We start from the raw sequence: 23,445 nt of genomic DNA, 5'->3' as shown, positions 1-23,445 counted from the left end.
ATGTGTTTTGTGCAACTTTTATGTTTTGCGAAACAATAAACCAGAGCTCTGAAGTCACAGTAATCATTCTAGCGTAAATCGCTTTTACTTTCAACTCGTAATATGAGCGTTAGCCCGATGAGCTTAAACCCTCGCGATAACCCCCCTTATTGCTCGGGTGCAAACATCTGCGCTACACTCGTAATCTAGCCCATAGTGTTATCATATATGGTAATTTTGAATATAAGTTGTATCTATATTTTTATGATAAAATTAGTTTGAGAACTTTCAAAGCCCTTACATCTAAACACAAAAAGCTGGTGGAAGAGTCTCCAGTTTCCATGTTAATTTGATAAAAAAATAATCTGTTGTAACATATGAATATAAGTAGAGTAAGCAATAGTGTCTCTAAACATACAAATTTACAATGCAGATCTTTTTTTTTTCTATAATGCAATGTGCAATGGGAGGAGTGACTGTTACACCCAGTATTAGGAATGTTTTTTTTACATCCATTCCCAAGTATAGTAGCTTTCAAGCATAGACAAGTCTTTAACATCAAGATAAAACACTAATACTACAAAAGCTCAATTCATAACAAAATCATAGAAGATCATCCTCTAATATGTTTTTTTTTTTCACTTCAAGAACACAAGGGAGCTAAAAAATGTATATATTTAAGTACAGAAATCAAATATTTAAATTGAGTGAACTGACAACAAAAGATTTAATTGAGTACTTCAGAGAATTTGTGATTCTTTAATGAAATAATTCAAGTTGTCATGATTATTACTGTGTGTAAAAACAGATATTATACAGTCTGACAAATCCAGAAGAGTTAAAGGGACATAAAAGTGCTGTGTTAGCGCCTTTTATTTTTGTACTGTTACTTGCATATAGCTATGTATTGAACCCCCACAAAAGGGGGTTAAACACATAGTTTAAGTCAGCTCCAGAACAGTATTACACTACTGGGACCCAGCTGAACACATCTATATGTGCATAGCTACCAATATCAGCTAGCTCCCAGTAGTGCATTGCTGCTCCTGAGTTTACATATGAATACATCTCATTAAAGGATACTAAGAGAACAAAGTAAAATCTCTTTAAAAGGCAGTTTTTAGTTATATGCATAGAATACATCAGATGTTATAAACTGCATTGCAATGTATTTGCATATACATTTTAATGTATTTAAAAACTATCATTGTGTTATCACAGTTTGCATTGTTTTGCTGTCCAGGGACATACCCCTTTGAGAAGCTTCTTAAAGGGACACTGTACCCAAAATTTTTCTTTCGTGGATTCAGATTGAGCATGAAATTTTAAGCAACTTTCTAATTTACTCCTATTATCAAATTTTCTTTATTCTCTTGGTATCTTTATTTGAAATGCAAGAATGTAAGTTTAGATGCCGGCCCATTTTTGGTGAACAACCTGGTTGTCCTTGCTGATTTGTGGATAAATTCATCAACCAATAAAAAAGTGCTGTCCAGAGTACTAAAACCAAAAAAAAGCTTAGATGCCTCTTTTTCAAAAAATGATAGCAAGAGAACGAAGAAAAATTGATAATAGGAGTAAATTAGAAAGTTGCTTTAAAATTGCATGCTCTTCTCTGAATTACAAAAGAAAAAATTGGGGTTCAGTGTCCCTTTAAGTATGTTAATATTATCTCCTTTGCCTTTTCCATTTAGGTGCAGATACTCATGAGCTATTGAACTATTGTGTTTTGATGTTACAGAGTTAAATGGGCAGTAAAGTCAAACCCAAACTTTCATGATGTGGATTGAGTATGCCATTTTAACCCCTTAACGACCAAGGACATATGCCACACTGTCCTCAAAAAAAAAAGACAGTTAATGGAACCGAGGACTTGTGGCGTACGTCCTTGGTCTGGAAAGCAGCTGGAAGCGAGCAGGATCGCTTCCAGCTGCTTTCCGGTTATTGCAGTGATGCCTCGATATCAAGGCATCCTGCAATAACCCCCCCTTGGCCATCCGATGCAGAGAGAGCCACTCTGTGGCCCTCTCTGCACCGGACATCGGTGGCCGGTATCGTCGGTGGGTGGGGAGCAAGTCTGGGAGGCGGGTGGGCGGCCATCGATGTGCCGAGTGGACTGGAGGGGGGGCGGGATCGGGGGCGGGAGCGCGCACGGGAGCGGGCGCGTGCACGGGGGGGCGGCGGGCGGTCACTGTGCACGGGGCGGGAGCGGGAGGGAACGACTACACTACAGAAAAATAAACTTGCAAAAGTAAAAAAATAAAACATTTTGAAAGCTGTAAATAAACAGCTAAGAGATCTGGAAGGGGTGGGGGGTTGATCTTGGGGGGGGGGAGCTACACTACAGAAAAGGTTTTTTTTTTTAAAAAAGGCACATTTTTTCACTAAACTGGGTACTGGCAGACAGCTGCCAGTACCCAAGATGGCGCCCATTAAGGCAGAGGGGGAGGGTTAGAGGAGCTCTTTGGTGGGGGATCAGTGAGGCTGGGGGCTAAGGGGGGGGATCCTACACAGCAGCATATGTAAATATGCTAAAAAACAAACAAAAAAAGCCCAAATATAGCTTTTATTTTAGTACCTGGCAGAGTTTCTGCCCGTACTTAAGATGGCGGGGACAATTGTGGGGTGGGGGAGGGAAGAGAGCTGTTTAGGAGGGATCAGGGGGTCTCATGTTTCAGGTGGGAGGCTGAGCTCTACACTAAAGCTAAAATTAACCCTGCAAGCTCCCTACAAGCTACATTATTAACCCCTTCACTGCTAGCCATAATACACGTGTGAAATGCAGCGGCATTTGGCGGCCTTCTAATTACCAAAAAGCAACGCCAAAGCCATATATGTCTGCTATTTCTGAACAAAGGGGGATCCCAGAGAATAATTTACAACCATTTGTGCATAATTGCACAAGCTGTTTGTAAATGATTTCAGTGAGAAAACCTAAAATTGTGAAATATTTAACGTTTTTTTTAATTTGATCGCATTTGGCGGTGAAATGGTGGCATGAAATATACCAAAATTGGCCTAGATCAATACTTGGGGTTGCCTACTACACTACACTAAAGCTAAAATTATCCCTAAAAGCTCCCTACATGCTCCATAATTAAACCCCTTCACTGCTGGGCATAATACATGTGGTAGTGCGCAGTGGCATTTAGCAGCCTTCTAATTACTAAAAAGCAACGCCAAAGGCCATATATGTCCTGCTATTTCTGAACAAAGGGGATCCCAGAGAAGAATTTACCAACCATTTAAGCCATAATTGCACAAGCTGTTTGTAAATAATTTCAGTGAGAAACCAAAAGTTGTGAAAAAATTTGTAAAAAAGTGAACGATTTTTTGTATTTAATCGCATTTGGCAGTGAAATGGTGGCATGAAATATACCAAAATGGGCCTAGATGAATACTTTGGGATGTCTACTAAAAAAATATATATACATGTCAATGGATATTCAGAGATTCCTGAAAGATATTAGTGTTCTAATGTAACTAGCGCTAATTTTGAAAAATAATGGTTTGGAAATAGCAAAGTGCTACTTGTATTTATGGCCCAATAACTTACAAAAAAAGCAAAGAACATGTAAACATAGGGTATTTCTAAACTCAGGACAAAATTTAGAAACTATTTAGCATGGGTGTTTTTTGGTGGTTGTAGATGTGTAACAGATTTTGGGGGTCATAGTTAGAAAAAGTGTGTTTTTTTCAATTTTTTCCTCATATTTTATAATTTTTTTTATAGTAAATTATAAGATATGATGAAAATAATGGTATCTTTAGAAAGTCCATTTAATGGCAAGAAAAACGGTATATAATATGTGTGGGTACAGTAAATGAGTAAGATGAAAATTACAGCTAAACACAAACACCGCAAAAATGTAAAAATAGCCTTGGTCCCAAACGGACAGAAAATGGAAAAGTGCTGTGGTCATTAAGGGGTTAAACAACTTTTCCTTTTCATTTTATTATTAAATTAGCTTTGTTTTCTCTATATTCTTTGTTGAAGGAGCGGATGACAAGAGACATATATGTACAGTCACCAGCTAGTTCCCAGTAGCGCATTGCTTCTTCTGAGCCTACCTAGGTATGCTCTTCAACAAAGGATACAGAGAAACAATACATACTAAATAATAGAATTAAATTAGAAAGTCATTTAATGGCCCATAAAATAAAAAAATCCTGCAGGATTTCCTCCAGCCTGGGGCAAGTAGAAAGAAATAATTTGCTAAACAAACGCTAAACAGTGGTAAACACTTACCAAAGAGTCTATTCAGAAGAAGTCTATCAATATTTATTTCCTCAAATTTCTCTATCAATATCTGGAGGGGTGGTTGTACTTGTATTCTGTGTTTTAGCTGCTCAACTGGAATAGATGTTACCCTTCTCAACTATTTAATTAAACGTACATTTAAGGGGGGAAAATAATACTATTTAATGTATTTAGTTTTTTTTGTTTTCAAGATTCAAATGATTCCTAATAACTCTTTTTAAATTGCACCCTTCATATATCGTCATATTTTATAAAAAGTACAACTTATGTAGTAAGATTCACCTTATTTGTATAGATGTATTCACACTGATGCCTGTACTTCTTGTAAATTAAGTTACGGCTAGATTACGAGTCTTGCGCTAGCCTTAAAAAGCAGCGTTGAGGGGTCCCAACGCTGCTTTTTAATGGCCCGCTGGTATTAAGAGTCAGGCAGGAAAGGGTCTACCGCTCTCATTTTGATTTTGATTTTAGCACACCCGCAAATCCCCTTACGTCAATTGCGTATCCTATCTTTTTAATGGATTTGCCTAACGCCGGTATTATGATCACCTGTAAAAGTGAGCGGTAGACCCTCTCCTGTCAAGACTCCTACCGTTTTTAAAAGTCAGTAGTTAAGAGTTTTATGGGCTAACGCCGTAACATAAAACTCTTAACTAAAGTGATAAAAAGTACACTAACACTCATAAACTACCTATTAACCCCTAAACCGAGGGCCCCCCACATCGAACACATAACTAAATTGTTTAACCCCTAATCTGCGGACTGGACATCGTCGCCACTTTAATAAATGTATTAACCCCTAAACCGCCGCACACTCCCCGCCTCGCAAACACTAGTTAAATTTTGTTAACCCCCTAATCTGCCGTCCTTAACATCGCCGACACATACCTACTTTTATTAACCCCTAATCTGCCGCCCACAATGTCGCCGCTACTATATTAAATTTATTAACCCCTAAACCTAAGTCTAAACCTAAATCTAACCCCCCTAACTTAAATATAATTTAAATCAAACGAAATAAATTTACCATAATTAAATAAATTATTCCTATTTAAAACTAAATACTTACCTGTAAAATAAACCCTAAGATAGCTACAATATAACTAATAGTTACATTGTAGCTAGTTTAGGATTTATATTTTATTTTACAGGCAACTTTGTATTTATTTTAACTGGGTACAATAGTTTATTTAATAGTTATTAACTATTTAATAACTACCTAGCTAAAATAAGTACAAAGTACCTGTAAAATAAACCCTAACCTAAGTTACAATTACACCTAACACTACACTATAATTAAACTAATTACCTAAACTACCTACAATTATTTACAATTAAATTAAATAAACTAAATTATGAAAAAAAAACACTAAATTACAGAGAAAAAAAAAAGAATTACAAGAATTTTAAACTAATTACACCTAATCTAATACCCCTAATAAAATTAAAAAGCCCCCCCAAAATAAAAAAAAATCCCTAAATTACAAATAGCCCTTAAAAGGGCCTTTTTCAGGGCATTGCCCCAAAGTAATCAGCTCTTTCACCTGTAAAAAAAATACAATACCCCCCAACATTAAAACCCACCACCCACACACCCAACCCTACTCTAAAACCAACCCAATCCCCCCTTAAAAAAACCTAACACTACCTCCTTGAAGATAACCCTACCTTGAGACGTCTTCACCCAGCTGGGCACAAGTGGTCCTCCAGAGGGTCCGAAGTCTGCATCCTATCCGGCCAGAAGAGGGCATCCAGACCGGCAGAAGGCTTCATCCAGGCGGCATCTTCTATCTTCATCCTTCCAGAGCGGAGCGGGTCCATCTTCAAGACATCCGACGTGCAGCATCCTCTTCATCCGATGGCCGACGACTGAATGACTGGTCCTTTAAGTGACGTCATCCAAGATGGCGTCCCTTGAATTCTGATTGGCTGATAGAATCCTATCAGCCAATTGGAATTAGGGTAGGAAAAATCCTATTGGTTGATGATCTTTAAGGGGGTAGTGTCAGTTTTTTTTAAGGGGGGATTGGTTGGTTTTAGAGTAGGGTTGGGTGTGTGGGTGGGTGGGTTTTAATGTTGGGTGGGTATTGCATTTTTTTACAGGTGAAAGAGCTGATTACTTTGGGGCAATGCCCCCAGCAAAAGGCCCTTTTTTTCGTAATTTAGTTTATTTAATTTAATTGTAATTAATTGTAGGTAGTTTAGGTAATTTATTTAAGTATAGTGTAGTGTTAGGTGTAATTGTAACTTAGGTTAGGGTTTATTTTACAGGTACTTTTATACTTATTTTAGCTAGGTAGTTATTAAATAGTTAATAACTATTTAATAACTATTGTACCTAGTTAAAATAAATTCAAAGTAGACTGTAAAATAAATATAAATCCTAAGCTATCTACAATGTAACTATTAGTTATATTGTAGCTATCTTACGGCTAGATTTGGAGTTTGGCGGTAAAAGGGCTGTTAACGCTCCGCGGGTTTTTTTCTGGCCGCACCATAAATTTAACTCTGGTATCGAGAGTTCAAACAAATGCTGCGTTAGGCTCCAAAAAAGGAGCGTAGAGCATTTTTACCGCAAATGCAACTCTCGATACCAGAGTTGCTTACGGACGCGGCCGGCATCAAAAACGTGCTCGTGCACAATTCTCCCATAGGAAACAATGGGGCTGTTTGAGCTGAAAAAAAAACCTAACACCTGCAAAAAAGCAGCGTTCAGCTCCTAACGCAGCCCCATTGTTTCCTATGGGGAAACACTTCCTACGTCTGCACCTAACACCCTAACATGTACCCCCGAGTCTAAACACCCCTAACCTTACACTTATTAACTCCTAATCTGCCGCCCCCGCTATCGCTGACCCCTGCATTACACTTTTAACCCCTAATCTGCCGCTCCGTAAACCGCCGCCACCTACGTTATCCCTATGTACCCCTAATCTGCTGCCCTAACATCGCCGACCCCTATGTTATATTTATTAACCCCTAATCTGCCCCCCACAACGTCGCCGACACCTGCCTACACTTATTAACCCCTAATCTGCCGAGCGGAACCTGAGCGCTACTATAATAAAGTTATTAACCCCTAATCCGCCTCACTAACCCTATCATAAATAGTATTAACCCCTAATCTGCCCTCCCTAACATCGCCGACACCTACCTTCAATTATTAACCCCTAATCTGCCGACCGGAGCTCACCGCTATTCTAATAAATGTATTAACCCCTAAAGCTAAGTCTAACCCTAACACTAACACCCCCCCTAACTTAAATATAATTTTTATCTAACGAAATAAATTAACTCTTATTAAATAAATAATTCCTATTTAAAGCTAAATACTTACCTGTAAAATAAATCCTAATATAGCTACAATATAATTTATAATTATATTATAGCTATTTTAGGATTAATATTTATTTTACAGGCAACTTTGTAATTATTTTAACCAGGTACAATAGCTATTAAATAGTTAAGAACTATTTAATAGTTACCTAGTTAAAATAATAACAAATTTACCTGTAAAATAAATCCTAACCTAAGATATAATTAAACCTAACACTACCCTATCAATAAAATAATTAAATAAACTACCTACAATTACCTACAATTAACCTAACACTACACTATCAATAAATTAATTAAACACAATTGCTACAAATAAATACAATTAAATAAACTAGCTAAAGTACAAAAAAATAAAAAAGAACTAAGTTACAGAAAATAATAAAATATTTACAAAGATAAGAAAAATATTACAACAATTTTAAACTAATTACACCTACTCTAAGCCCCCTAATAAAATAACAAAGCCCCCCAAAATAAAAAATTCCCTACCCTATTCTAAAATACAAATATTACAAGCTCTTTTACCTTACCAGCCCTGAACAGGGCCCTTTGCGGGGCATGCCCCAAGAATTTTCAGCTCTTTTGCCTGTAAAAAAAAAACATACAATACCCCCCCCCAACATTACAACCCACCACCCACATACCCCTAATCTAACCCAAACCCCCCTTAAATAAACCTAACACTACCCCCCTGATGATCTTCCTACCTTGTCTTCACCATGCCAGGTTCACCGATCCGTCCTGGCTCCAAGATCTTCATCCAACCCAAGCGGGGGCTAGACATCCACTGAAGAAGTCCAGAAGAGGCTCCAAAGTCTTCCTCCTATCCGGCAAGAAGAGGACATCCGGACCGGCAAACATCTTCTCCAAGCGGCATCTTCTATCTTCTTCCATCCGATGACGACCGGCTCCATCTTGAAGACCTCCAGCGCGGATCCATCCTCTTCTTCCGACGACTAGACGACGAATGACGGTTCCATTAAGGGACGTCATCCAAGATGGCGTCCCTCGAATTCCGATTGGCTGATAGGATTCTATCAGCCAATCGGAATTAAGGTAGGAATTTTCTGATTGGCTGATGGAATCAGCCAATCAGAATCAAGTTCAATCCGATTGGCTGATCCAATCAGCCAATCAGATTGAGCTCGCATTCTATTGGCTGATCGGAACAGCCAATAGAATGCGAGCTCAATCTGATTGGCTGATTGGATCAGCCAATCGGATTGAACTATATTCTGATTGGCTGATTCCATCAGCCAATCAGAAAATTCCTACCTTAATTCCGATTGGCTGATAGAATCCTATCAGCCAATCGGAATTCGAGGGACGCCATCTTGGATGACGTCCCTTAAAGGAACCGTCATTCGTCGTCTAGTCGTCGGAAGAAGAGGATGGATCCGCGCTGGAGGTCTTCAAGATGGAGCCGGTCGTCATCGGATGGAAGAAGATAGAAGATGCCGCTTGGAGAAGATGTTTGCCGGTCCGGATGTCCTCTTCTTGCCGGATAGGAGGAAGACTTTGGACCCTCTTCTGGACTTCTTCAGTGGATGTCTAGCCCCCGCTTGGGTTGGATGAAGATCTTGGAGCCAGGACGGATCGGTGAACCTGGCATGGTGAAGACAAGGTAGGAAGATCATCAGGGGGGTAGTGTTAGGTTTATTTAAGGGGGGCTTGGGTTAGATTAGGGGTATGTGGGTGGTGGGTTGTAATGTTGGGGGGGGGTATTGTATGTTTTTTTTTTACAGGCAAAAGAGCTGAAATTCTTGGGGCATGCCCCGCAAAGGGCCCTGTTCAGGGCTGGTAAGGTAAAAGAGCTTGTAATATTTGTATTTTAGAATAGGGTAGGGAATTTTTATTTTGGGGGCTTTGTTATTTTATTAGGGGGCTTAGAGTAGGTGTAATTAGTTTAAAATTGTTGTAATATTTTTCTTATCTTTGTAAATATTTTATTATTTTCTGTAACTTAGTTCTTTTTTATTTTTTGTACTTTAGATAGTTTATTTAATTTTATTTATTTGTAGCAATTGTGTTTAATTAATTTATTGATAGTGTAGTGTTAGGGTTAATTGTAGGTAATTGTAGGTAGTTTATTTAATTATTTTATTGATAGGGTAGTGTTAGGTTTAATTATATCTTAGGTTAGGATTTATTTTACAGGTAAATTTGTTATTATTTTAACTAGGTAACTATTAAATAGTTCTTAACTATTTAATAGCTATTGTACCTGGTTAAAATAATTACAAAGTTGCCTGTAAAATAAATATTAATCCTAAAATAGCTATAATATAATTATAAATTATATTGTAGCTATATTAGGATTTATTTTACAGGTAAGTATTTAGCTTTAAATAGGAATTATTTATTTAATAAGAGTTAATTTATTTCGTTAGATAAAAATTATATTTAACTTAGGGGGGTGTTAGTGTTAGGGTTAGACTTAGCTTTAGGGGGTTAATACATTTATTAGAATAGCGGTGAGCTCCGGTCGGCAGATTAGGGGTTAATAATTGAAGGTAGGTGTCGGCGATGTTAGGGAGGGGCAGATTAGGGGTTAATACTATTTATGATAGGGTTAGTGAGGCGGATTAGGGTTAATAACTTTATTATAGTAGCGCTCAGGTCCGCTCGGCAGATTAGGGGTTAATAAGTGTAGGTAGGTGTCGGCGACGTTGTGGGGGGCAGATTAGGGGTTAATAAATATAACATAGGGGTCGGCGATGTTAGGGGTAGCAGATTAGGGGTACATAGGGATAACGTAGGTGGCGGCGATTTGCGGTCGGAAGATTAGGGGTTAATTATTTTAAGTAGCTTGCGGCGACGTTGTGGGGGGGCAAGTTAGGGGTTAATAGATATAATACAGGGGGTCGGCGGTGTTAGGGGCAGCAGATTAGGGGGTACATAAGTATAACGTAGGTGGCGGTCGGCAGATTAGGGGGTTAAAATTTTTAATCGAGTGGCGGCGATGTGGGGGGACCTCGTTTTAGGGGTACATAGGTAGTTTGTGGTGTTAGTGTACTTTAGGGTACAGTAGTTAAGAGCTTTATAAACCGGCGTTAGCCAGAAAGCTCTTAACTCCTGCTATTTTCAGGCGGCTGGAATCTTGTCGTTAGAGCTCTAACGCTCACTGCAGAAACGACTCTAAATACCAGCGTTAGAAAGATCCCATTGAAAAGATAGGCTACGCAAATGGCGTAGGGGGATCTGCGGTATGGAAAAAGTCGCGGCTGTAAAGTGAGCGTTAGACCCTTTAATCACTGACTCCAAATACCAGCGGGCGCCCAAAACCAGCGTTAGGAGCCTCTAACGCTGGTTTTGACGGCTACCGCCGAACTCTAAATCTAGCCGTTAGAGTTTATTTTATAGGTATTTAGTTTTAAATAGGAATAATTTATTTAATTGAAGTAAATTTATTTAGATTTATTTAAATTATATTTAATTTAGGGGGGTGTTAGGGTTAGGGTTAGACTTAGGTTTAGGGGTTAATAAATTTATAATAGTGGCGGCGACGTTGGCGGCGGCAGATTAGGGGTTAATAAATATAATATAGTTGCAGCGACATTGGGGGGGCAGATTAGGGGTTAATAAATATAATGTAGGTGTCGGCGATGTTGGGGGCAGTAGACTAGGGGTTCATAAGTATAATGTAGGTGGCGGCGGTGTCCGGAGTGGCAGATTAGGGGTTAATAATATAATGTAGGTGTCAGCGATAGCGGAGGCGGCAGATTAGGGGTTAATAAGTGTAATATTAGGGGTGTTTAGACTCGGGGTTCATGTTAGGGTGTTAGGTGCAGACATAAAATTAATTTCTCCATAGGAATCAATGGGGATGCGTTAGGAGCTGAACGCTGCCTTTTTTGCAGGTGTTACGTTTTTTTTTCAGCCAGCTCAGCCCCATTGTTTCCTATGGGGAAATCGTGCACGAGCACGTTTTGCCAGCTTACTGCTGACTTAAGCAACGCTGGTATTGAGGTGAGATGTGGAGCTAAATTTTGCTCATCGCTCACTTTTCTGAGGCTAACGCCGGCTTGCAGAAAATTGGACTAAAACAATCTTGGTGCAGAAACGTTAAACATATTTTGGTATGACTGCATAAAATGCCCTGATGTTTTAATATAGAACAGCTTGTGCAAAGAGAAAGAAAGTAGTCAGCTTTACAGGTTTTTGATTGGTTCAGCCACAACTATTTGACTTTCAATCATTCCGGGGCTTGAGCATTTCTTTTTCTTTTTTCCTTAATTGAAGTTTAGCAGTAGATTTCACATGGCCCCTAGCACAATCCTAAAGCACTAGTTGGAACACATTTGCACTGTGTTAACATAACTGCATTAGAGTATAGAGTAACTGAGCCTGTCACTCAAATTAATTACATACATCCCAATGTTTTGATCTTGAGTACATGAGTTTCTTTTTAAAAAAAACTCTAGTGTAGCTAGCCAGGGACTTTTGAACAGTATATCAAGCTGCATTGTTCTTGATAATAAACATTTAAACAACAATCTTCAATTTCATACTAAAAATATTGCACATATTGTGCTTTTCTTTATTTTTTAAATAAAATTATTAAAAATTACTATGTTCCCCACCAGTAAGTCACAAACTTCTCAGGCCTGCATCTGTGGTTTAGTTTTTGTGTTTTATGCTAGTCTATATTTATGTAAAGCAACAACTATTAGCTTACTGATTATAGTACTGTACTGTCTTTCTGATGGTCCTATGTATACAAAAGTATTAAACAATCATGAAAATCTACTTTAAGGTTGCATATTTAATCTGTATTGTGACATGTAAATATTGCCTAAATGACATAAGATATTGTTGTTAACTAGATATGTGCCATTTACAGATACAAATATTCCCAAATCCAAACCTTTTCGGGTCCCAAGCAGTTTGGAAAAAGTAGATATATTTCAGATGCTATAAGGGCAAGGAATATGAGAATTTAATTTATTATTCTTATTGTTTCTCTGGCATGCTAAAACAAATCATTTTGATAGTGATCTCAGCCTTGTTATTTCAGTATGTTTGCAAATCCTTAAAGGGATAGGAAAGTCAAAATTAAGTTTGTGTGATTCAGATCGAGCATGTCATTTTAAGACACTTTTGAATTTACTTTCAAATGTACTTTGTTCTCTTGATATCCGTTGTTTAAAAATAATATGCACATATCCTACACTAGTGGGAGCTAGTTGGTGATTGGTGCCTGCCCACATTTGTCTCATGTGACTGGCTGACTAGATGTGTTCAGCTAGATCCCAGTAGTGCAATACAGCTTCTTCAGCAAAGAATATTAAGAGAATGAAGCAAATTTGATAATAGATATAAATTGGAAAGTTTAAATGGTATCTAAATCCTGAAAGGAACAAAAATGTGTTTCATGCCCATTTAAGGCAAAGAGAGTGTATTATATTTCACAAAGTGCATTGCTTGTGACATGATACAATTTATTAATTAGAGATAAGCTTATTTGTCTTCTAACGTTTCATGTGATTATTTAAACTCAGGTGATTATATCAGAACACTACATAAAACTATATGAAAGTAATTACGTTTTACATCATTATCAGTATTATAGTGTATGCATTTTTATCAGTGTTAGGTGCTGCTTGTGTGTTATAAGAATATAGAGGTTGTGTTATATGAATACAGAGGTAGATGTCATACAGTAGTAATGGATGGTGAGTGGCAAGTGCTGCCTTGTGCTTTACTGTATACTCTGATTAAGCAAGTGTGAGAGTAAAATTAAACTTAAATGGATTAGGTAGAGCATCCAGTTGCAAAAACAGCTACCATAGAATGCTACAAACACTCTGTGGCAGCAGAGTTTGCCACTATGCATAACATTGTTTTAAACACTGTTGCCAGATGGTTAAGGATATGACCATGCTCCTGAGCTCACCTAGGATTTCTCATTAACAAAGGATAACAAGAGAACTTAGCAAAATTGATAATATAAGTAAATTAGAAAGTTGTTTCAAATTGAGGCGCTCTCTGAATTATGAACGTTTTATTTTTACTTTACTGACCCTTTAAATAAAATAGTCTTTCTACTGTTCAGAGGCTTATTTTGTTTTTGAGCTGCCCAAGGCACTGAGAAATCTGCTGCCTCCTAAACTTCCCACCTCGTCCCATTTTAACTCATTTTTGCCTCATCTAACTAATCTAGCCCATAATAAGCAGATAATTATTCATATATTCCTGCCAGAAAAAGCATGCAGCAGTGATTATGCAGTCATAAAAGGGAACCCCGAGGGGAACCGTGAGCGGGGTGCGCTAACAAAAAATAAGTGATTTTGGTCTATGGACAAACCATATTAGTTCATGTGAGATGATGGTGCTGTGTCTTGTAAAGCAATCAAATGTGCTGGCGGCAAGGCTCCTCTGGTCTTCGGGAAGAAGATATCTGTAATTTAGAAGTAGAAAAGAGGGCGCCACATAGCGTAATATTGTTGACTCAAAGCCCAAATAGGTGATTATTGTTAACGCTTACCAGAGATAAATGCACCGTATTATAACCGGTGCTGACAGGCAGGCTAACACTTTCAGTGGTTAGCACACTGGGTGGCCTCAGGCAGGCTGTACACAGGTGATACTCAGCGTTTGCTTGATTGATGGACGTCTGTGCAGCTAATGTGTGAGACACTGCGGTAGATCAAACACTTTGAAACCTTTACCAGGAAGGATCAAAAGAGAACAAAGGACAACTTCCGTGTATAAAATAAAAGAGTTTTAATCCATACAAACTGCTACGCGTTTCTAGACCTACACCGGTCTTTTCTTCAGGCATACAAACAATGTTGTATGCCTGAAGAAAAGACCGGTGTAGGTCTAGAAACGCGTAGCAGTTTGTATGGATTAAAACTCTTTTATTTTATACACGGAAGTTGTCCTTTGTTCTCTTTTGATCCTTCCTGGTAAAGGTTTCAAAGTGTTTGATCTACCGCAGTGTCTCACACATTAGCTGCACAGACGTCCATCAATCAAGCAAACGCTGAGTATCACCTGTGTACAGCCTGCCTGAGGCCACCCAGTGTGCTAACCACTGAAAGTGTTAGCCTGCCTGTCAGCACCGGTTATAATACGGTGCATTTATCTCTGGTAAGCAGTGATTAAGCCCTTCCATGGACCATCTTTAGACAAGTTATAAATCATTTCTATTTCTCTGAAAAACATGAGTTGCAAGGTATAAGGAATACAACCTGTTCCTCAAAATGTGCTGCCCTCTTAACATCCTGCTACCCTAGGCATAGGTCTAGTTAGCCTAAGCCAAAATTATATATATATATATATATATATATATATATATATATATATATATATATATATATATATATATATATATACACACACACAGTATAGTTCTTTCCATAGTAAGGATGTTTTGCTGTGTATTTCAAGCAATAGAGAAACACAATGGGGTAGATTTATCAAATGTCAGGCAGACATTGCTAAATGCCGACAGCATACACATTTCTTGTGAAATGCTTGTGCAATACCACTCCATGCACATTTGTGACTAATAGGTCACTAGCAGGGGGGGGTCAATCATCCCGATCGTATCTGATAGGGACAGGGGCATATTATGGCCTAGGCCAACAAGGCCGGTGCCTAGGGCAGCAGATTTGGGAGGGGCAGCACATCTCCCCTATCCTCTCTAAAAGCCAGCACACAGTAAAGTGAGCGATAAAGTGCAGGCTTTTACAGAAAAGACAAGGCACGTGCACTGATTAAGGTCACTCTTTACAGGCAATATAAACAATGAAAGCACCCAGTCTGGCTCCAATGCGGTAGGATAAAAAAGATACTTTATTTCCAATTCGGTAAAAAACAAACAAACAGACCACAGCAAGTGTAACCGCCAAATGTTAAAATCAAGGAGCTACAACCTCTGCCCTGCTGACATCACTGACGTGTTTCAGGATGAACCCGTAATCACAGTTAACGCCCAGGTGCCGAGGGATACAATTTAAAGAAAACTTAACAGGTGAAAGGCTCCGTAATATTGCTTAAACGATTTCGGATTGGCTGCTTAATTATTCCATAGAAAATGTATAACATTGTTCAACACTTCGTCTACAATCAACAATATTTTATCACACTCTGTTACTTATTTAAACGAAATGGTTAAATTATATTATATTGACTATTAGACTTGACTTATATTTTAACACTAACGAGTGAAAACACCTCCTAACAACCTAAGTGAGACCTATATTTAATATGCTGATTAATAGCTAAAAAATATATATATACATATTTACCAGGTGTTCAAGAAATTGTATAATCTACTAACACTAGACCTATATTTGAATAGATTTACGTGGGTAACAGATTAAATCATTTACAGCTTCACATCTGCTATATATTGTACAAATGCCTAACATGAATATTACCCAATACTTATTTGTTTCAGTTTGAATGTTAGTTTATAATTTATCAATATTTAGATCGCCACAGCTGCGTAAAAAAATGGACCAATGATTTAAGCCCACAAGTAAAAATTAATATTTTCTAGTTGCTCTACTACTATCCATGTTAGGACATGGAATCATTGGAAATGCTGTAATTAGATAAATGTTGTGAATATACATGTATAAACATAGCTTTACAAAACAATGTTAGTAATATCAGTTTACAAAGGACTTTACAAGTACACAGCGTTACCTCCTTTCTCCAATAGGACATATTATATACATTGTATATTCAACACTTCTAGTTGCACCTTTACAAGAAACATTTCAGTGTAACAGTTATAGGCTAGTAACGAAATTTCATATCATTGTACATTAGATGTTATGTCTGTAGCGGATAGGATATAATGTTTTATATGTTCAGTACTCTTATAATTACATATCCTGAAGGCTCTAGTATCTAGTCAAACATAATGGAAACACTGATGAAAATAGAGAAGAAGGAAGGGATATAAACAGAGACATTACAAGAAATAAAAGAGTGACTTTCTCTGATACAGAGGCAGAATCTGGTGAAGAAGACTATGGAAGATGCTATGACTCAGATGACCAACAGGATCATTATGGAAGTGAAAGTTTTCTACCATCTCCAGGAGAGAAGCCCTTTAGGGGATCAATATTAAGAAATAGGGGAGGTAGAGGCAGAGGTAGAGGACAGGCAAGAAGTCATGTAGAAGTACAAAGTGCTACAGGAAATAGAGACAGTACCATAGGATATAGAGATGATCCTATTAGATCTAGACCATATCAGAGAGGAAGAGGTAATAGAAGGTTTCAAAATCCAGCAAACAAATATATGATTAATAAAGATAGGTCAAATAACACAAATACAATTCCCCATAACACAGAGAAAACAGATTCTATGCAACAGGTTTTTTATCTGGATGGAGAAAAAAGCGAATGGGGGGGGGGGTGTTAAGAAGAGAACAGAAAGAACCAATAGAGAAACCAAGATACCATCTACGGATGCAAAAATAAACCTTATCACTGAGATTATAACTACACCTCTGGGGAGAAAAGTCCTCATGGTAGGGAATGTTACAAATTTTTCTGATGAAATATTAACAACAGAAGAATTTAAGATTTTAAATCTAGGATTAGGGTTTGCTCCTGAAAATAATTTTGATCTTTTTGAGACTCTCATTGACTTAAATAGGTTTGTACGAAACCTCACCCTCAAACGACATTTTTCTACTAACATGACTAATGAGATTATTCCAGAACCTACACATCCTCCCTCAGAAGGCACTGATGTATCTAATGTAAATATGTGTTTAATAAGAGATGAACCAAGTTTTGGTTTTGAGGATCAGTGCACTGTGAGAGATATGGTAGATCTTCTGGACGAAAATGATACTGAATTGACTTATGACAGTTTTAGAGAAGGCTCAACTTTAGATAATCAAATTGGCCAAAAATATGTCCCTAAATCTACCTTTTATCCGATCCAAAGTAGAGGTACGGTCCTTGAACTGTTTCATAAAACCATTGAAAGGGAACTTGAGCACAATTTCTTCTCCTTTGAGGATCATTTCTACCTCCAGAGACGTGGCACAGCGATGGGTGCAAAATTTGCTCCATCATACGCCAACCTATTTTTAGGTTGGTGGGAAGCTGTGCACATCTTTGGAGGTAGAAATCCCTTCAGGTCATCTATTAAAGTCTATTGCAGATTTATAGATGACCTGCTGTTTGTTTGGACAGGCAGTAAGGAGGAGGCCTTGTTATTTTTGGATTATCTTAATGATAACCACGTAAATCTGAAATTTACTATGGAATTTGACAAAGAAAAGATTAACTATTTAGATGTCACCCTGATAGGAAAAAAAGACAAGACCATTAAAAGTGAGCTGTATAGGAAACCTATTTCTAAAAACATGCTATTACATGCTCAAAGTAACCACCCAGCCCATGTCACTTTTGTGATAGCGAAGGGACAGTTTACAAGGATTAAACGTAATTGCACTAATCATGATACCTACAAAAAAGAGTGTGATTTGTTAACGAAAAAACTGAGAGAAAGGGGGTACTCATATAGAATTATCAAGAAAGCTAGATTTCAAGTAGATCATTGTGATCGAAAGGATCTTTTGAGAGACAAACCTAAACAGGATCAGTCAAATAAAAAGAATAAGGTTACATTTGTAACAGACTTCAGTAATCAATATACTACAGTCTGTAAGGTAATAAGAAAGCACCTTCCTATTCTTTTAGCTGACCAGAAATTGAAATCTCTAATTCAAGAAGGTTGTAGGTTCTCATACAGGCGTGCAAGGACCTTAGGTAATATTCTTTCTCCCACTCAGTTGCCACCTGCCACTACTAGTTCAGGTAGTTCATGGCTAAGATATAAGGGAACGTATAGATGTGGACAAAGAAGGTGCAAGGCATGTGACTTTGTAGAAGTTACAGACAGATTCGTGTCATATGCCACAAACAAGGAGTACACAACGGCACAGTGTATAAATTGTTCAACAAATTTTGTAGTCTATCTAGCCGAATGTAACATTTGTAAAAAACAGTATGTAAGCCTCACGACAAGAGGCGTGAGGTCTAGGATCAGAGAACATCTTTATAATATTGAAAAAGAGAGAGAGAGTTCAGCATTAGCAGTTCACTTTATTAAAGACCATCAAGGCAATGTCAACTCCTTTAGATGGAAGAGTATTGAAAGAGTATCACCCCCAAAAAGAGGAGGAGACAGAGTAAAACTGTTATATAAGAGGGAAGCTTACTGGATTTTTACCCCGCAAACAAGGATTCCCAAAGGGTTTAATTCCACTTTTGACTTAATTAACCATTGGGAATAGGTGTAATTTTTCAGTAAGTTCTAAGATATAGTTTTAACCTTGATATCTTTTAATCCTCATTATTTACAAATCTTTTATCTAATATTTAACACATGTTTAGTTTGACTAGATACTAGAGCCTTCAGGATATGTAATTATAAGAGTAATAAGAACATATAAAACATTATTTCCGCTACAGACATAACATCTAATGTACAATGATATGAAATTTCGTTACTAGCCTATAACTGTTACATTAAAATGTTTCTTGTAAAGGTGCAACTAGAAGTGTTGAATATACAATGTATATAATATGTCCTATTTGAGAAAGGAGGTAACGCTGTGTACTTGTAAAGTCCTTTGTAAACTGATATTACTAACATTGTTTTGTAAAGCTATGTTTATACATGTATATTCACAACGTTTATCTAATTACAGCATTTCCAATGATTCCATGTCCTAACATGGATAGTAGTAGAGCAACTAGGAAATAATAATTTTTACTTGTGGGCTTAAATCATTGGTCCATTTTTTTACGCAGCTGTGGCGATCTAAATATTGATAAATTATAAACTAACATTCAAACTGAAACAAATAAGTATTGGGTAATATTCATGCTAGGCATTTGTACAATATATAGCAGATGTGAAGCTGTAAATGATTTAATCTGTTACCCACGTAAATCTATTCAAATATAGGTCTAGTGTTAGTAGATTATACAATTTCTTGAACACCTGGTAAATATGTATATTTATATATAATTTTTTTTAGCTTATATCTATTAATCAGCATATTTAATATAGGTCTCACTTAGGTTGTTAGGAGGTGTTTTCACTTGTTAGTGTAAAAATATAAGTCAAGTTTAATAGTCAATATAATATAATTTAACCATTTCGTTTAAATAAGTAACAGAGTGTGATAAAATATTGTTGATTGTAGACGAAGTGTTGAACAATGTTATACATTTTCTATGGAATAATTAAGCAGCCAATCCGAAATCGTTTAAGCAATATTACGGAGCCTTTCACCTGTTAAGTTTTCTTTAAATTGTATCCTTCGGCACCTGGGCGTTAACTATGATTATGGGTTCATCCTGAAACACGTCAGTGACGTCAGCAGGGCCGAGGTTGTAGCGCCTTGATTTTAACATTTGGCGGTTACACTTGCTGTGGTCTGTTTGTTTGTTTTTTACCGAATTGGAAATAAAGTATCTTTTTTATCCTACCGCATTGGAGCCGGACTGGGTGCTTTCATTGTTTATATAGCCTCTATTCACCAAGGATACTCACAGAGCTCATGCAGAGAGGATATTCGGATACAGCACAACACAGGATTGGCGAGCTGCCATTGCAGAGGCAGCAATCAGTCTAAGGAATAAGTTAGACGCTGGGAGAAAGCGCAGTGAAGAATGGTCGGAGTGACAGGACGTCTAACAGTCCAGTGAGTACCTACATACCCTAATGATTAATGTAAGTGCCTAATGAAGTTGTTTCTGAGCATATACTGTTGTGGAAATTCACCTTTAAAATACCGGGACACTTTACATAACACATCACTTACAGCTCCGTACTGACTACGCATTTAATATGCTGAGGGATGGTTTAACCTTTTGTTTGTTCTGCTGAACGTTACAGGCAGTGCTCCTTTAAATCGTTGCTTCATTTAGAGCTGCCGGCATTTTTGCAGTGGAAGCGTTCTTGGTGAGAAACTTGCCTCGGGATATACTTACAAGGTGAGGCTGGAGAAGACCTTGTGCCGATATGCTGCCTTCCCTTGTCAGCTGTGGTGGATCTGCGAGCGCAGTGCTTATTGCAGGTCTTAGTTACTAACAGACTGGATGCGTCTGTGCACTGCTTAGATCAGCTTGTGATGTCTAAACTCTCAGCGCTAATGTATGTTAGCTAAAAATAGATAGCTTTCTCTGCATTCATGTGATGTCTAATCATAAACTCTCAGTGCTAATCGATGTTAGCTACTAATAGCTAGCTTTCTCTGCATTCATGTGATGTCTAATCATAAACTCTCAGTGCTAATGTATGTTAGTTACTAATAGCTAGCTTTCTCTGCATTCATGTGATGTCTAATCATAAACTCTCAGTGCTAATGTATGTTAGCTAATAATAGATAGCTTTCTCTGCATTCATGTGATGTCTAATTATAAACTCTCAGTGCTAATGTATGTTAGCTACGAATAGCTAGTTTTCTCTGCATTCATGTGATGTCTAATCATAAACTCTCAGTGCTAATGTATGTTAGCTACTAATAGCTAGCTTTCTCTGCATTCATGCGATGTCTAATCATAAACTCTCAGCACTAATGTATGTTAGCTACTAATAGCTGTTGTCTTTGCATTCATGTGATGTCTAATCATAAAATCTCAGCGCTAATGTATGTTAGCTACTAATAGCTAGCTTTCTCTGCATTCATGTGATGTCTAATCATAAACTCTCAGCACTAAGAATTTTTAGTGCCTAGGGCAGCACAAACCCTAAATACGCCCCTGGATCGGGTTGATTGCAGTCCGCCCCTGTTTTTTAACTTAAGTTTCAGGCGGACATGGAACTTCAGGGGTAGATTGTAGCATCCGAGGCATGATAAATCTACCCCAATATCTTCTTTTCCTTTAAGTATATAGGCTGAAGTTAACACTGCCTTTAAAATCTACTCTTCTTTGAATAACATAGACTTACTATCATGCCTCACGGGGATCTCCTGCCCAGGACATCCTGCCAGCTTCCTACAGCACAGATTCCACTGAATAAGACACAAATATGAACTTATTATCACCCTTTATCTAGATCTCTTTCTACTGATAGTGCAGTCTATTATCTTCCTATAGCACAGATTCTACTGAATAACACACAAATATGGACTTATTATCGCCCCTTAAAGCACGAGTAAATACAGTAGATCAACAAATGCATGATAACAAGGCAATGCAATAACACTTAGTTGCAAATTCAAGTGAGTAGTAGATGTTTTTTTCTGACAAATTTCAAAGTTATGTCTATTTCCACTTCCCTTGTATCATGTGACAGCCAACAGCCAATCACAAATGCATATACGTATATTTTGTGACTTCTTACTCATGCTCAGTAGGAGCAGGGGACTCAAAAAGTGTAATTATAAAAATACTGTGCACTTTTTGTTAATGGAAGTAATTTGGAAAGTTGTTTAAAATTGCATTTTATATCTGAATCATGAAGGTTTAATTTTGACTTTATTTACTTTATTTTTTGTTATTTTTTTAATAAAGTCTCTGTCTAATTCCTGGTTCCCTGACACATATAAGTGCCCAGGGTCCAGGAAAAAAAATTGTGGACCAGATCAAGAAGAGGTACTATGATATAAATAGATTTGCAAAAGCTAAATTGGCAAAGGAAAAAATTCAGCCCATGTAACAGTAGGAGGACCAGCATATGTCGCCGATCTGAATGATTATGAGCAGAATCTGGTCCAGTGTTTATGCCCCAAGGTCATCAGTGAGATTACAGACGACTGTGGCAGTGACCTGAGAGGTATAATTGTTATTAATTTGATGATATCTTAACTGTAAAATAGTAAATTTTCATGTTTTTCAGCTTCTGGTCACCCTGTACTAGTATATTAGACAGTTTTGTCTTTGGTCTACATCTATGAAAAGTCATGTTTTTGGGCGACATTTTGGGTTGGCCACATATAGGCCCTGTCTGGCGTTGATTGTGACGCAGTTTTGATTTAGATTTTAGAGTAACAATTGAAGTCTGCTGACCTTTTTTTATATCAGTTGTAGGTGTATATCTTATAGCTCCTATTGTTTGTTATAGTGCTTGCCATTTAAATGCTGGTGATGGATAATTCACGAGGTTGACGAGAAAAAAGTATCCGGTGGAAAAATGTTGTTTGGTAACTATTGTTTATTGCAAGGTTTATGTTGAGTGAGGGGTTTTATGCTACAAAAAAGTGTTGGATAGAAGAGTTGTGGACAAGTTTGCTTCCTACTTGTAAATTGAAGTATTTAACAGATTTGACTGCTTAGTACATACGATTTTCCCTACGCACATGGAAATTAACGTGGAAAAGCTGATGAACACCTCGCTGACAGTTTAGTACTTCAAGCCCTATGTTTCCAATCAGTTAGACATTGTGAATCATATTTTCATACCTTTTCCCATAATACCTTTCCACAGTAGAAATGCATATTAATAAACATTTTTTCTGCATGTGCAAATGTGCTATACAATAATTTATGTTATAGTCTTGTTTATAGTAAACATTTTTTCTCTCACTGATTTTTTATAATATTTTAATTTATAATGGGTTTAGAGTTTTCAAGTAAAAAAAAGATGATAAATATAGATATAAATCTTTTTTTTTTTCTTTTTTTGGGGGGGATTCTGTAAATCATTTACATTGAGAAAAAAACGCCCAACTTTGTATGAATACATTTATAAGCTTTACCAAACTACAAATACGTTGAGGCACAAATGTATCAAATCAAGGATCAGTTGAATTCATGAGAGAAGAATGCACTAGGCTCATGTAACCTGAAGCACCAATTTCACTAGAGATTTGTTAAAAAAAAAAAGATCTCATTAATATCAGGAGAACATCCTGTGGAATTCTGAGC

Source organism: Bombina bombina, chromosome 3, assembly GCF_027579735.1.
Source record: "Bombina bombina isolate aBomBom1 chromosome 3, aBomBom1.pri, whole genome shotgun sequence".
In the NCBI taxonomy this organism is placed as follows: domain Eukaryota; kingdom Metazoa; phylum Chordata; class Amphibia; order Anura; family Bombinatoridae; genus Bombina; species Bombina bombina.
Note: the sequence above shows the minus strand (reverse complement) of the source record.